The sequence below is a fragment of the Ursus americanus genome, chromosome 23 (assembly GCF_024610735.1).
Source record: "Ursus americanus isolate L20-20 chromosome 23, mUrsAme1.1.p, whole genome shotgun sequence".
Lineage (NCBI taxonomy): Eukaryota > Metazoa > Chordata > Mammalia > Carnivora > Ursidae > Ursus > Ursus americanus.
The window spans coordinates 36,807,501-36,824,009 of record NC_142149.1 but is presented as its reverse complement, the minus strand read 5'-3'; the positions used below and the strand labels follow the sequence as shown (position 1 = coordinate 36,824,009).

General features: G+C 52.2%; 1 long non-coding RNA gene across 1 annotated transcript; it reads right to left on the bottom strand.

Moving 5' to 3' along the window:
- Positions 1-1,630: 1,630 nt before the first annotated feature.
- Positions 1,631-12,446, bottom strand: LOC148107986 (uncharacterized). Its single transcript, XR_015721400.1, has 4 exons — positions 12,400-12,446; positions 3,670-3,758; positions 2,208-2,279; positions 1,631-2,022 (listed from the first exon to the last, which is right to left on the bottom strand). It is a non-coding gene; the product is annotated as an uncharacterized LOC148107986 (long non-coding RNA).
- Positions 12,447-16,509: the final 4,063 nt, after the last annotated feature.

Below are 16,509 nucleotides of genomic sequence, written 5' to 3'. Positions count from 1 at the left end.
TGTAGGAGGGTCACCTCGCTGCTCCCCACCTGAGGCCGCGGACATGAGAGCGAGGAAGAATACTCAGACATTAGCAAAAATGGAAAATAGGCCCAAAATGTACCAACAGAAATGCACTTTGAGCCTTATGGTTGCTCGTGTGTGTTACCAGATGAGGAGGATGGCCATTGTCGCACGTACGGTGTGAGTATACCTGGTATAGGACCCCATATGAGATTGAGCCCGCACACACAGCCACAGTGACAAGCACACGGACTTTCTGTGTCCCTTCCAAACCGGACCCCAGAATTCCCTTCCTCCAGGAAGCCTTGCTCAACTAACTCCATCTTTTCTCTTCATTTCCTCCAATATTATCAGCAACCCTGAAATGCCACGTTCCCATGTGTCTTCTAGCATTGTCCTGCACTGCTTGCATTACCCCCAGAACGTTCCCAGGGATGGGGCCACATGTATAACTTCAGTATCTTCCACATCGTAGGTCGACGGTGCAGAGAGCTCAGGACTTGTACATAATGAAATTAGTCCATCTATGATCTTGAATCCAGTTCAGGTACCTTCTAGTCGTGGGATCTGGGCAAATGCTTCTTCTCTCTAGGCCTCTGTTTTCTTATTTCGAAAAAAGCAGAGAAGTAGGATTGAACTAGATGGCCTTGAAGAATTTTCACAGCTACTAAAAATAGAATAGAGGTGCCGTGGTTCTTAGTTCTGGATCACACCCCCACACACACACCCCCATCTTCTCAACTTGTGGCAAAGATTTTGGGTGGCAACTTTAAAACACTGCCCTCCCCCAGGCCCCTCAGGCAAGGGATCAAAGTTGTTAGGATGTATGACAATCTAAGATGAATGTAAGAGGCAACAACTTCGGTAAAGGGGCATTTGGACACTTCGCTGAGGAAGATCTAGGGACGGCGAGTAAGCACGTAAAAAGATGTTCCGCATCATTGGTCGTGTGCCAAAGTACGCCTCCTAACAGGCCTAAAAAATGTTTCAAACTGCCGATGCGCGTGCTGACGAGGATTGGAACATTCCTATGAAATCTACAGCCACTCTGGGGACATCCTGGCAGTTTCTCATCAAGATAAACATACATTATCACTTGACCTAGGAATCCTACTTTTAGGTAGTTCCCCAAGAAAAAGAGAACTTACGTTCACCCAGAAACCTGCATACGAACGTATAGAGTGGCTTTGTAACTTAATTGCCAAAACCTCATGGATGTGAATGGCCTTCCTTGGGTGAACGGATAACAAAGGGTGGTGTATCAGTGTCAATGGAATACTGCTCAGCAATAAAAATGAGCCTACTGATACAGGCAAGGACGCCACGGATGCATCTCAAATGCATTTTGCTAAGTGAGAGAAGCCTGGTCCGAAAGGCTGTGTGCTGTATGCTTCTTCCATTTCTATGACTTTCTGGAAAAGGCATTACGGGGATGGATCACATGTCAATGATTGCCAAGCAGAGGCTCACGGGGAGAGGCTGACCACAGGAGGCCAACACACGGGAATGAGGGGAGTGACTGAACTCTTCTGGGTTACGATCACAATGGTGGAGACAGGACACTTTGCAGTGGAAAAGCCCGTCCAACTCTACGCTACAAAGAACGAACTTTTCTGTGTGAGTTAAAAAATATATTTTAGAAAATGAAAACAAAAAGCCAAAAAGAAATTGTTAACATGGCCTCATTGACAGAGTTCTGTTAAAATAGTGGCATCAAGTTGGCCCCGTCAGACCATCCCGCTGCAAATCCCACTCCCCCCTTCCCTCCATCCCTGCGCATCTCCTGTCTCTGGGATGGAGATGAGAGATTTTTTCAGGGTGAGCGAAGAAGTGATCAAGTCTGCCTCCTCTCCCCTTCCGCTACTTTCATCTTCCCTCGATGCGGTCTTTGGTGGACAGGCTGAAGCAGGCGGGTCTCTGCAGGGATGGAGAGTCCTGCTGGGACAGTCTGAGCACACACAGAGCTGGCTGCTCAGACATGGAGGGCAAGGGTCCGGGTTTCCTTCTACTTTGTCCCACCTGAAACCCAGGGCAGAGAGGCAGACACGGGTTTAAAGCAGAAGCACAGAAGGGTGTAGAGGAAAAGGGACTCCCCTCTAAACCCCCATGGTGGAGGAGGGGGAGGAGAGGAAAGAGGCAAGGGAGGTTCTCAGCACTGGTGTCCATCTGCCAGCCTGATCAGCCAGTTCCATCTCTCCACTTACTTGTTCTGTGATCTTAAGCGAGTTGCCGGTTGCTGGTTAAGGTAGGTTATAGCTTCAGCCTGGCTTCTTCATCTGCAAAAATGGAAAAATAATAGTACCTACCTAACCTCAGAAAGTGATTGAGATTATTAAGTGACTTAATATTTATTCGTTCGCTGAACAAATATTTTTTGCTCATCTCTTATGTACCTGTTACTGACTTGTGTGCATAAAAATTCAGAGTTTCGTGAGGTTCGCGAGATAGGCACAGAGACAGGAACAGAGAGTAAATATATAATCCGGTAGGTGGTGGGAACGCCATGAAGAAGAGGAGCTGGAAACTGACAGCACAAAGGGGCTATTTTATCCAGAATGACCAGGGCAGGGGGGAGGGGTACTCACCGAGGAGCTAGCGTTTGGGCAGAGACCAGGAGGAACGGGAAAGCGGGGAAGGGTAGGGAGCATTGCATACAGAGGGAACAGCATGCATGAAGGCTCGGAGGCCCGTGTGTGCCAGCCAGAGCTGAGGAATAGTGAGGGGGCCGGTGTGTCTCCAGTGGAGGGAAGGGTGCAAATGAGCTCGAGAAGTAGCGAGGGACCAGATGGTGAGAGGCCGGTAGAGGGTCATCTGTGCTTTATCTTTTATTTAGAGTAAGACAGGGAGCCATCGACAAGCCTTGGAGGAGTGATCTGCCTCATGGTTTCAAGGTTCTTTCGGGACAGTCTGTGAGGAATAGATGGTAGAGCGGCAGGGGTGAAGGCAGGGAGCCCAGTTAGGAAGCTATCGCCAGTGGAGAGTTGACAATGGCTCGAATAAATAGAAACGCATATATAATACTTCGAACAGAACCTGGCCCGTGCAAAGTGCTCGGTCAATGTTGTCTATAATTACCATTGCTAGCATCATCAACTTCTTTATAGTCATCGGGAGGAGGAGGTCGGGGAGGCCCCGAAACAGCCCACGTCCCAGCAGGATCAAACGCTGGGCCCTCCTGGACCCCACATGGGGCCGTATGAGCTGGTGGACCCAGAGCCTCTGGGCAAAGATGTCCCACAGTCCTTCGCTCTGTCTCTCTATCTGTTCCCCGAGAGAGGTGGAAGGGCTTTTGGACACTCCTTTAGTTTGGGGGGCAGAACCTGATGGAAAAATTCTGGGGGCACAGAGGGATTTGAGAATGGGGAAAGCAAGAGAGGTGGCAGGCTGAGCAGTGCACGTCTCTGTGTGATCACCTCACTGCATCTTCAAAATGGGTTGGGAAGCAGTTACTCTCCAGGGCTCGGATGGGAAAGCAGGACTCAGACCTCAAGTCATGCTTCTGAACACCTCCCTTTCTGAGAATCAACCAGCTCTGAAATCACCCTTTTTGTTCCTTCATTTACAAAGGTAAGATTTCTTCTTCATTACGGAAATCAGCCGATCAGCAAAAACTGTCATCTCTCTTGACTACTGCTTTTTGCAAACATGAGAATGATATGTTCTTACCTGGTAGAATTTTCCAGACTTCTCTCAGGGAAAGCCACCTACGTGTGCCAAGTAACTTGACCTCCTTGAAGATTTCTGGCTTTTCTGTTCTAAGGGGAGGGGAAAAAAATCATCAAAGCTTTTCCTACTTGTGAAATTTCATGCATAACTATGTCAAAAGGAAACCGAGTATCCTTGGAGAAAAGGCTAATTCTAAGACCGGCACAGGAAAACATACAAGATAAGCCACAACATCTTTATACCAGAAACAAGGAAGCTATCAAACATTATCAAAGATTACGGGATTTGTATCAAAATGACTCGGGAGCCAACTTGAATAGACTCCCCCTGGTCAAAGCTGATGCAATTTAAGTACCAATAAGGACAATACACTGTATTAAAATACATCAAAATGTTTAAAATCCATGAGTTCATAATGATACTCAAAAAAATGAAATAAACTTCATTGGTCACCCCCGGAGGATGCCGAAGAAACAAACTCATTCCTCAGAAAACTGAAATAAAAGGAAGGAATCAAGCATTTACCCTGCTTTTCCTTACACAAGTGTGCCACTGTAACCGAATACTTTATGAAGAGAAATATATCTTTATAGAAGCATTATGGCTGACAAACGAAGAGCGAGTGACTGTGGTATCGTCCTGGAAAAACTGATGGGGGTGTCGATCTGGAAGAGGGTCATGTGACCAAAAGACACCTGGATATTGACCCTTCCTGGGGAGGAACATGACACCAAAATAAATCAAGCCTAATCCGATCAAGCTTTCGGATCTAACTCACTGCCAGTTTGCAGGAAATTTCGGGACAGCCAAACCCATTAAATGGCACCATAGCACTCAGCAAATTCAGATTTTGGTAATCTGTGGAACAAAGGACCCAGTTTCTTTGAAAAATAAGTTCTAAGAGAAAGAAATACATATATTGGATAAGTGGAAATCATAGACTTTGAGACACAAGAGGGTGTATCAATCAATCAAAATATATTGACCTTCTTGGATCCTGATAAAAAATAAACAAAGGAAAAACAATAAGTTTATGAGAAAATCAAAGAGATTTCAACATTAAGTGGGTATTTGATGAAATTAAGATATTAAAGTTCAGTGTCTTGGGTGTGCATCAATTAGCTCTTGCCACGTAACAAGCCACCCCAACACTTCGTGGCTTTGATCAACGACTGTCTTGTTCGCGCATGGTTCTGTGAGTCACCAGGTTGGGTAAGATGTCAGTGGGGATGGCTCAAGTCTGTCCCACACAGTGTAGTTGGATCACTCATGTGTGGACTTAACAAGAGCCGTTGTGCCCTCTCTCTCGCCCCACGTGGTCTCTCATTCTGAAGGAGGCTTTGGGCTCTTCACGTGGTGGCAGAAGCATTCACAGTAAGAGGCAAGAAAGAGAAAGCCCAATGGACAAGTGCTTTCTGGGCTTCTGCCCTGTATGATGTTTGTCATTGTCCCATTGACCAAGAGTTCCACATCATCAAGCCCAGAGTCAATGTAGACGGAGTCTACACAAGGGTAGAAGCACCGACAGGAATGCTTCATTGGGGATTATACAGTATAACAACCTACCACGGCATGACAGTGGTACTATGGTTTTAAAAGAGTGCTTATCAGGGCTCCTGGGTGGCTCAGTCAGTTAAGCATCCGATTCTTGGTTTCAGCTCAGGTCATGATCTCATGGGTCGTGGGATCGAGCCCCGTGTCGGGCTCCCCACTCAGCGGGGAGTCCGCTTGAAAGATTCTTTCCCTCTGCCCCTCCCCCCAAAATAAATAAATCGATCTTTATAAATAAATAAATAAATAAATAAATAAATAAATAAATAAATAAAAGAATGTTATCATCTAGAAATGGGTATTAGAAGATTTCCATAAAAATGATATGCTTCAAAGTAATTGGAGGTAGGAGGGAGGGCTGGAGTCGGTGTAGAGAGGAAATAAGATTTTCCAGGAGTTTACTGAGACTGGTTGATGAGAAGATGGTGGCTTATTATATTATTGTCTCTACTTTTCCATGTCTTTGAAATTTTTGATGAAAGCAAGCTCTCTTTCTAATGGCTGGTCTACTTCCAACACTAGAATCCAAGGAAGACAAGAGGACCCTCCACTTCCAAGAGATCATGTCCCGCTTCCCAAGGAAATGAGGAGTGAGGCAACACCAGGGGAATTTTCTAGGCGCTCTGGTTCCTGTCACTCCCTGGATGGGAGCATGTAACAGAACAGCTCCATCAGCAGCATGGCGGGTGAATGCCTCCATCAGCCCTTATGTGGGAAACACCTATGACTTTACTTACTAATATTCACTTTTCCCCCCAAGTTATTTGGGGACCTAGGACATGGACCTATTCTGGATGATAGATTGCAAATCAACGTGATTATTAACTGAAAAAAGAACAAGAGAATGAGAACTCAGGAGCCGTCGAGGAGGTGGGGGTAAGAGGCAGGAACTCTATTAACAGGACGTTCATAGAGGAGGAGGAAGAGAAGAGACTAATCCTATCTAACTGGGATCGAGTAACATTTGTGGCATGCATAATGTATACTCAACATTTGTCTGCATAGAAAAAGGAAAAACAGTTAAAGTAAATTAGACACTATTCATCCCTTTAAAGAGCTTGCAGTCAGTCATTTATTCACTCAGAATGTTTATTGAGTGCCTACTGCATGCCAGGCCCTGTTAGATGCTGGATGAGAATAAAAGGATGATTAAAGATACTTTTCCAATCTGCATTAACGACGACTATTCTAGTTGGAATAGTAAATTACAATTCAAATCAGCTTAAGCAGAAAAGACAACTTATTGGCAGGTAGCTGGAAAGGCTGGGGCAGCTTCAGGCACATCTAGATCCAGGTGTTCCAACAATGTGGCCAGAAATCCTCGTCTCTCCATCCCTTGGATCTGCTTCCGTCTGTGGGCATCATTCCCAGACCAACTTTCCCACTGGCAGCAACAGGTTTATACCCTACCACGTTGGCAGCAAGTGTCCCAGGATTGGTTGTCCCTGGAACAGCTTGGCCCGGCGCCCAGCCCCGGTCGGGGAGAGGAATGCTCTGCTGGGCCAGGAGTGGGTTGTGGGCCTGGCTCTGTGGGGAAGAGATCAGAGCTGCTGAGCCGCACAGAGGGAGAAGAAGCCTCTACCAAGGGTAATCCCAGTGTGGCCACCAGAAGAAGAGAGGATGGGTACTGGCCCAGGGAAGCCATAGACGTCCTTTAGGCACCTACAGTCCCTCACTCACTGAGTACATTTTCACTGAGCACATGTCGTGTTCCGGATTGTGTTCTGGGTGTTGGGCACTGGTCAAGACAGGCCCTGGGGCTGGTCCTCTAGAGTGGAAATAGAAAACAGATGCACGGAGAACACATTTGTATTTAAATTCCAGATCCTGATTTCCCACGAAGCAAATACACAGGGTGCAGTAAGAGAATCGGAGAATCTTCCTGAAATGGCCGGGCGGGGAGGTCTCAGTGCAGAGGTGACATTAGAGCTGAGCTGTGTAGGCTGAGGACGGCAGTGCGTCCCCTGCGCGCACTGGGGGGCTGAACGCACCATAGTCCAGTCCTCGAGGAGCCTGAGGCTGGATGGGAGAGACACACAGCCGCCCCACAGAGCACTGAGAGCTCTACGCAGCACAGACGAGATCCCTCCCTCCTCCCTCGGGCGCCAGGAGGGAAGTCACCAAGTCCCATTGGTGCGCATGGGGAGGGGAGCGCAGGGAGGGGTTAGAAGGCGCTGCAAAGACATCCGAGCAGAGTCTTCAAGGATGAGTAAGATACAAGGTAGGACACAAATAACAGAAAGAGAATTACAGACGAGGAGAATGAGCACGAGGTAAAGATCAGGCGTGTCTGGAGAAAGTCGAAGTTCCCACTAGCGGGCACTTGGGCCTCATCAGCCACCCCGACGTGTACGCAGCCTGAGGGTCAAACCAAAGCTTTCACTGTGTAGCAAAATAGGAAAGGGCACTGACCCTGCTTCGAGAGATGCATGGGATGAGAAGAGCACTGTGACAAATCTGGAAGCCTCCACCCAGGCCCGTTCTGCTGCCCCCTGTCCCGTCGCCTCTCTGGGCCAACCTTGCATCACTAAACGTGATGCCTACAGCTTTACACACATGTATTTTTCTTAGACAATGATAACAACCATCCTTGATTGCTGGAGGCTACCCCGAAGCTTCCTAAAGGCCGTGAGTGATCATCGACTGTCCATTGTTGGGACATGGGGCCTTTGTTCCTCATTACTAGTGGTTAGGACTAGGATTGAGGACCGTTCCCTCCCAGCCAGGGAGATGCTCAAAGGCACTCCCAGAGGCAGTAGGAAGGAGGAGCCAAGACTGGGGCTGCCAGAGAAAACATAGAACCCAATTAGACTGAACACCAATTACAATTTTAGTATAAGTATATCCTGAATTCTGCATGGGATATACTTACGCTAAAATTTTTTTATTTGTGTTTATATGAGATTCAAATAAACTGGCCATCTGGTATTTTTATTTGCGAAATCTGAGCCAGGCCCCTAGGTGAGGGGGAGCAAGACACCAGGCCTGAGCCCCTAGCTGCTCCCCATCTTCCCAGTCCTTCCCGCTCAGTCCTAGCCCTGCCTCCTGTGGCCCTCACTTCTATGGGACTGAGAGCAGGGAAGAAGCAGGGAGCCCCCAGGGCAACAGCTGTGAGAAAATAAGAAAGACCAAGAGCGAGAAAAACTGGATCAGAGAGAGACAGGACCCTTCTGGAAGCTACTTGCCCTTGCAGAAGTCGGGCCGTGGGGGCCGATGGAGTTAAGGCAGTGGGCCCTGTGTTCCAGCCCCTGAGACAGAGGTGGTGGGAGCAATAAAGCTCCTTGGGGGTGAATTATCTCCCTGCGAGGTAGCCCGGACCCCAACAGAGAGCAGAGCGGAGCTGATTGCCACTGACAAGCCAGGGCGTCTGGTTCCCACTCTTTCAAAGATCCACCCCTGCCCCCGGTCAGGGTGGTCTCCACGGGGGGAGCTCAGGATTCGCAAACACCCATGACAAGTGCCCTGTTTTCATGCCGTCTGAGGTTGAGCACCTGGCTCAGGGGGCAGCGGGCTCCAGACTGAGCCTGGACGGGTGGTGCTGGGCCCCCCAGACCTGCAGTTCCCGTTCCCTATCTCCTCTTGGGGTCTCAGCACCCCGCCCACCTACCCCACCCTGACCCCCGCTGCCCCCCACCACACATTGACCCTGGTCTCAGAGACAACCAGCTGCTCCAGGCCCCAGGGGAGTGTTTGAATCCTGCATCGCCCCTGCCCCCTGCGCTCTCATCAGAAACAAGCCCTGTGGGGTTCACATCGGCCCTCCCCGGCCTTCCCCGCACAGAGCCTTGAATGACTTCTGCTTAGAGCTGTAAGCCCCTCAACTGTCAACCCACACCTGAGGCAGGGACTCCTATGCCCTGCCTAGCCCTCAGGGAGCTCGGTACCTAGAAGGAATGATGAGGGCAAGGGCCTACCCCATCCGGGCAGCCTGGGTAGAGCTTCTCGCAGATCCTGAGAGGACAGCCAGGAAACGGAGGAGCCAAGGTGTCTGGGGGCAGGGAGGGGGTTGGTCAAGACCATTTCACAGCCTCAATTAGCCACTTCTTTCCCTGTTGAAATTAAAACTGACCCTCGTTCCATCCACCTACCAGTCCAGTTTCTGCCCTCTGGGGCCTCCTGGAGCCAAATCCAAGTTTTTTCTAATGTATGAAGACAGGGCTGGAATGCCCCAGGCTTTTCCTCCTCAAGTCCAGTTCCTTTGACTCTGCCCCGGATGGTTCAGGGTTCACTGTTCACCACCCACCTCCAGTTCGTCCAAGTCCACCTCAAAGCACAGTGCCTAGGAGTGGATACCAGGTTCTCACACAGAGATTTTCACCTCCTTTACTGTGAGCACCATACCTCTATTAATGCTGCCTAAGATTTTGCTAATTCCTAGCCAAAGGTTAGACTGAACCCCAGCCACTGATCGAGTCGCAGTAAGAGATGAAAATGCCCCAGAAGTCAGAAATTTGAGGAGCCCCAAAGCAGGAGAGAAACTCCAAAGATCTGAGGTTGCCTTTGGCAAATCCTTCTTTCTCTCGTGTTTTTATTTCTGCTCCCTGCCACCCAGACCAGCCACACTGCCACCCCCGCCAGCCTTCTTTTCTCTTTCAGCTTTTCTTTTCTACCTCTTCTCATCCTGACATTAAATCATAGCGTGACCTTGGGCAAGTCACTTTGCCTCTCCAAAGCTCCCATTCCTGCTCTGAAAGTGGGAGTCATAATCCCTGGGCTGCTTACTTCCCAGGGTGCGCACGAGGCTCGATTGAGATAATTAATGGATGAGAAAGCACTTTGAAAACTATTCAACGCTGCACAAAGAAAAGGCATTATTTATTTATTTACCCCTTTATTTATGAATCTTGCACATGACCCTCTGCTGAGATGCCACAAAGGGAGACAGACAAGCAGAGCCCATGACTGCCCAGAGCTGGAAATCTGGAATGTCAGAGCCGGAGGGGCCTTCAGGGAGCAGAGAACGCACCCCCTTCATTTTACAGACGGGGAAACTGAGGCCCAGAGAAGTAGAGTAACTTGCCCATACTTTTATAAAGGCAGCCCAACACTTTACTCCATCCTAGCCAAAAGTTAGACTGAGCCCCAGCCACTGACCTAGTCATACTCAGGGGAAAAAAATCCCCCAGAAGTCAGATATTTGAGGAGACCCAAAGCAGGAGGAGAAACTCCAAGGCTCTGTTTGGCAAATACTTTCTCTCTCCCCCCCATTTTTATTTCCCTGCCACCCAGACTCCCTCCCCCAACAGGTTATGGAGCTAAGAGAAACAAAGCCAGAATTCCAGTGACAGACTGCTCCAGAGAGCACACCCCTTGCCCCTGGGCAAGCTCGCCCCATGTGTTGGGAGCAGAGGCTGCAGGCCAGGACTCCTTCTGTTCCGGGCTGGCCCACACTGAGAGACAGACTGGCCACTGAACCCCAATGGGGCCCAGAAAGCAGCTCCGAGTGGCCCCATCCCATGACACCTGCCGTCACCTCCATACCTAGCCATCTCAGGATTTATGACTCTGGGTCAGAAAGGGGAGACTTGGGGGAAAAGGAAGCTTTGAGGGAAGAGTACAAGGCACAGCAGGAGGACAAAGTCCTTCCAGAAACCGGGAGGAGGGAGAGAGTAGAAATGAGCTCCCCAGAAGATGGGAACAGAGGAGAGGCACTTGAGAGGATGGTGGCAGGTGGGCGACAAGGACAGAGCCACAGCTGCTCTGTGTTGGCCCTCGGGCATCCGTGTAATGCCTGCTCGGCATGGCTCCTCTCTCAGGCACTGTGCTTGGCTCGAGAGGAGGGGCCGGAGTGGAAGGATTAAAAGTCCCCTTTTCCCTCGGGGACCTCCTGGGCTAGTAAGGCGCAAGCGTGTCTACTAACCACTCCAGAATACCCAGGATGTGTCAGCCCTAGGGCTCTGCACCAGACGCACAAGGCTCCCCAGGCACATATCCTGAGCCCAGCCTCTCATGTTCTAGAAAGCACCCCATTTTTTTCAGACTAGAAAAATGCTCGGGGTTTTAAAGTAGAAGGAGCTGTGGATTCAAAGTCAAGAGCCTTGGGTTCTGCCCTCAGCTCCAGGCCTTGGTTTGTGTTCTGTGATCTCGGACAAGTCACTGGGCCTTTCCTGGCCCCTATCTTCTTAGCTGTGAAATGGGGATGATCAAACCTACGCATCTCATCGGGCTGTCCTGAGGACGTGAGCTGCCGGCTCTGAAATCACTTGGTGGTTTAGAAGGTACGATCAGCCGCGCGAATGCTGACTCCTGCAGCAAGGGGGTGGGGCTGAAGGGACTAGGAAAGGTGGGGGTGGGCAGTGCCCCTGCGTCTGAGCTGACCCTTGGGACAAGCACCCAGCCTCCTGCTTTGGAGCCCCGATGTTTCCACTGTACGTGAGGCCAGGACTCCCCTCCATCTTGAGCTCACTGCTGAGCATGCTGTAACTGGGTTGCATTACTAGAGAGAGGGTGCCCAGGTGCAGGGAGGCAGAATCCTTGCCCACGGTCCGTTCCGAGCCCCACGCTTTGGGCAGAGCAGTGGCACATAGGAGCACAGAAGCGGCTCGAGGTGGCACAGGACAGAAGCCCTTAAGGCCCAGATGTAGGAAGAGCAGGTGTTTCTGTTAGAGAAGAGATGACTCAGGGCACATGACTCTACTTCCCCATCCAGGGCTCCGTCCACTGTCCCCCCGACTCCTTGCAGTCCCAGGCCCCAGGAGCCTGCCCACCTATCCCTCAGCTCCACACTGGGCTGGATAATTCAGACCAGCAGCCAGGTCTGAGGCCAGAAGCAGACCTGCAGCCGGGACCCTCAAGGAAAGGTCACAGACATGTTTCAGCCTTGTAGCCCCCAAATGCTTTTAGCCTATCCTGGGGGCTTCTCTTGCATTGCACGGCCTATTGGGGTGATGAGCCACCCTCCGCCGCCCCCCGTGGATAGACTTCGTGACCACTCTCTGCTCCCAGATCTTTCATAGTTCCCCACCACCTCTTTCCAAGCAACTCCAGTCTGCCCCTGAGCTCCCTCTTGGAGTCTTCTACCTCCATGCTCAAGCCATCCCTTGTCCTCAAACGCCCTTCCCTCCCTTCCCATCCTGTTGAAATCCTACCCATCCTCCAACATCCTCTGGAGTTAGAGAGATCCGAGTCTGAATCCCAGCCCAGCAACTCAACAGCAGCATTGCGGGACTAGCCACTTACCCTTTCTGCTTCCGTGTCTGCATCCGTGAAGTGGGGCTGGTGAAGATTACAAGCATGGCTTCAAATAGCCCTTCTCAAACTCTGGTGTGCACGCGATCACCTGGAGATCTTGTTATCCAGCAGACTGATTCAGCAAATCTGGGGTGGGGCCTGAGTGTCTGCATTGCTAACAAGCTCCCTGAGGCCACCGCCTGCCTCCACCGGCACACCTGGAGTTACGAGGGCTTAAAACACCTCACCTAATGCCCAGCAAACAGCATTAGCTCCCTGGCTGTGGAGGATGCAGGGGTGCAGCTAGGTGGGTGTGCGGCCCATGATATCCGGGGGGCTTTGAGCCACTACCTCCTTTCCACCCATCCTAGCCGATTTTTAAATGTGCCAGCACTCTATGAAGGGTTACAATTCCACAATCTCTTTGCCTTTCTTTTTTTTTTTTTTTGAAGATTTTGTTTATTTATTTATGAGAGAGAGAGAGCGAGTGAGAGCACGTGCACAAGCAGGGGGAGCTGCAGGCAGAGGGAGAAGCAGGCTGCCCGCTGAGCAGGGAGCCTAATGCGGGGCTCTAACCCAGGACCCTGAGATCGTGACCTGAGTCAAAGGCAGACACTTAACCACTGAGCCCCCAGGTGTCCCACACCCCTGCCTTTATATACAAGTTACATGCAAGTCACCAAGAACCCCAAAGATGGCCTCAAAGGGACCTCCTTCCCAGCAAATACTAGCTTGGAGAATAAAAGAAACGAGATGGATCCCAAAAGGGCAGCCCGAGGGGCAAGGGGGGACGGTGGGGCACCCCCACTCTGCCTTGGCATTAGGGAAGGGCAGCGGGGGGCGGCTCCGAAGGCTGGCCCTCAGGCCTCTGCTTGTTCTCAGAGTGGGTGCTCCCCACCTTGGGCTGCCCATTGCCCAACTGCACATCTGCGGGAAGCAGGCCTGGGGTGTGGAATCCGCCCTGCCGCCGGGGGTCCAGGCAACAGCGCCCCCCCACGTGATCAGGGCCCAGGCACCTCCCCTCTGGGGGCCCCACTTCACTCACAGTAACACTTGAGGGGCATTCAGTGGTTTCCACCTCTTCTGTGAGAGTGGAGTCAGGCACGAGGTGAGGGCATGGAGGGATAAAGCAGGGGTGCGGGGGGATGGACAACAAAAACACCCAAAGAAAAAAATTCCACTCGTAAACTAAATAGAGTTACTTTGTCAGGAAACAGCACAGGGCACCATAAAAATTAAAGTAATTTACTATGAAACAGCATCCTGTTTTGTGTTATTCCCCAGCTGGAAGCAGAAAGCTGGCTTAAGTCAAGAACGTCCATAGTGTGGGCCAGAGCAGGGGAAGGAAGGAGACTTTGTCCTCCCTCAGCACCAGCCTGGGCTGCAGCAACCCCACGTGTCTCCAGGGAAACAAGGCAGGACAGGTGGGCCCTGAGGCAGCCAGAGAACCAGGCCACGGGCTCCCTCTGTCGGGTGAAGCAGGACGCGGCCGAGCCTAGGAGGGAGCCCCCCCGGGCATGCGGGTCCCATCCAGGCCAGGGCAGGGTTGGTTCAGCCTTCTAGAAGGTTCTAAATGCAGTCAGGCTGCCCATCCCCTGCTCTGCAAGCACTGCACCCCTAGAAAGCGAGGCTGGCCTCAGGTGCCGCCAGCAAAATGGAAAGAACCCAAGAGACCAGGGTTCGAATCCTGCCCTGCCTACCACCAGCTGACTAACAGGGCAAGATGCATGAACTTTCTGAAACTTAGTTTTCTCATTTCATCTGCAAAATGGGGATAATTCCCCTCAGCTCATAGGGCTGTAGGGAGGATTAAATGGGAGTATCCGATTCCCCCCTAGGAGCTCAGCACTGCCAAGAAGTTCCTAAAGTGGGGCCCCACCGCTCTGGGATACAGCTGTGTGTGCCACACTCTGCCTCCACATGCCGCCCTCCTCCCCTGTCTGCTCAGCTTGAATGTGAAGCCCCCTACCACCAGCGACAACATGGTAACCGCCGTTCCCATCCACACGTATCCTGTGAGGGAACAGAGATGTTGAGACACTTGCCCCAGGTCACACAGCAGCAAGCCTGGGGTTGGGCCCTGCCTGACTCCAAAGCTTGTGCTCTTAACTACTTCCTTGAACTTCCTCTGCTGCCGTGGGAAGAACACTGCCCAGAGCTCCAGATCCTCAGCTCTGCTGCAGGTGAACTGTGTGCCCTGGGCACGTTGGTCCCTCCCAAGCCTCAGTTTCCCTGCCTGTAAGCAAGGGGTGATCTCTAAGGACCTGCTGGCTCTGATTCTAAGGAGTTGGCCTACAGGGGAGGTTTGGTTCTCCACCTAAAAAGTGATGACTTTGTCAGAGGGATGACAGCCAGGCCATGGGAGACCTGCCCGGTGGCCCAATTACCTCTCCTAATGACAGGCTCACGCCTTGCCACTCCTGCTTTATCTGCCTGGTCACCGCTGCCCGCCGCCCGACAGGGACAAGTCCCCGCGTCACCGCAGCAGAATGGGAATCTCTGATCTGGCTTTGGATGTAAATCTCTCTCACACACGCTCTCTCTTTCCCACTCCCCACGGCTCCCCAGGGCTTCCACGATCAAAGCGATCAAAGCGCCTTTACCGTAAGTCTCCCAGGGCTGGCTGGGCTGGGAAGAGGGGAGGAGCCAGTCTGACAGGCTCCGGGGGAGGGACAGGAATCCCAGGGAGACCTCTTGCCAGCTCAGTTCTGGCCCTGGCTGGGGGACAGGTGGCGATGGGGCCTCAGGGCCCTGATCTTTAAAGTGAAGACCATTGCTCCACCCCAGCTGACTGATCTCTGATGTCGAGCCAGAGTCATTCCCGTGTGGTCCTGAAGAAGGGTCCCTGTCTAGCCGGGAGACCAGGAGAGATGGGCTCCATCCGGCCCCTGCCGTAACCAGATCACCCTGACCCCAGTTTGTCGGTAATCCCATTGGGACAGTAGGACCTACCTACGTCCTGGACTTGAAGGGATGCCGTGAGGCCCACAGCACTTAACCACGAGTCTGCTTCCAGGAGGACGCAAGCAGTGGCCGGCCTGTCCTTCCTCCTCCCTGCTGCCCCCTTGTTGAGGCTCAGGGTCCTAATCTCTAAGATGCAGCCCAATGTCCGCCCTTAGGGCAGAAAAGAAAAAGTGCATAGGAGCAATGCACGTGGTGTTCCTCAGTGGGGCCCCAGGCTCCACTCCGAGTCTCAGGAGAGCCGGCTCAGTGCCATGTGGCACTGAGGAGCCGCCCCCAGGACACAAGTCCCCCCCGCCCGCCCCTTCCCCAGGGCCTGGGCTTCTCCATTTGATGCATCGCAGGATTTATGGTCGGGAGTGTCCAGCCTCGCAGGGCCACGTGGACAGTAGGACGCCAGCTGTCCTCCCAGAAGCCTGGCGGGAGAGAGCCGGCCAGCGTCGTCCTTCTTAGCCACCAACTGTTATTACTGCTCAGGGACCAGGCAGGTCGGGGCTTTTCTGTCCTGGCTAAGTGGCTGTCGGTCCGCTGGGCAGCAGAGTGGAGGGATTCGGGCCAGGAGAGAGGGCTGTAGATCTCCTGCCGCCTCCCCCGCCAGCGGCTGCCCAGATAGCTGATCAGATTCCTCAGGAGGGCCCACTCCCAGCAGATAAGCAGGCCGATCTATCTCCCGTCAGACACTCCCGCTCAAGGGCAGCCCCATAAATCCCGGGGTTGGAGCGAGCGCACCCGCAAGCCAACCACTCCTTGGCGAGCATCTTTCCTCCCCGGGGCCCAGGCGCTCTGCGCTCGCTGGCACGGGAGCCCGCACGGAGCATAATCTGCAGTTCTGCATCGGATCCATCAATAACCCCGGGAGAGGAGCCTCCCTCCCGCTCCACGCTGGCTGAGACAACCGCCTGTTTTTCACCTCTCCCTGAAGCTAGGAGTTTAATTCTCCCCCTGGACCGGGATCTCTCTCACTTCTTGGAACGGTTCTGTGGCTGCCTGCCTGTGTTCTCCCGCTCATCAACCCTTCCCAGCCCAGGCTGCTGAGGAGAGGAGGGAGTGCTCCCGGCATGAGGCATGAGGGCTCCTGGCATTGCCAGGGAGGAGGGACGGGTGGGAAGGGGAAGGAGGGGAGCCCCAGCAGGGAGAGGAGAGCAGGGCTGGAGGCCC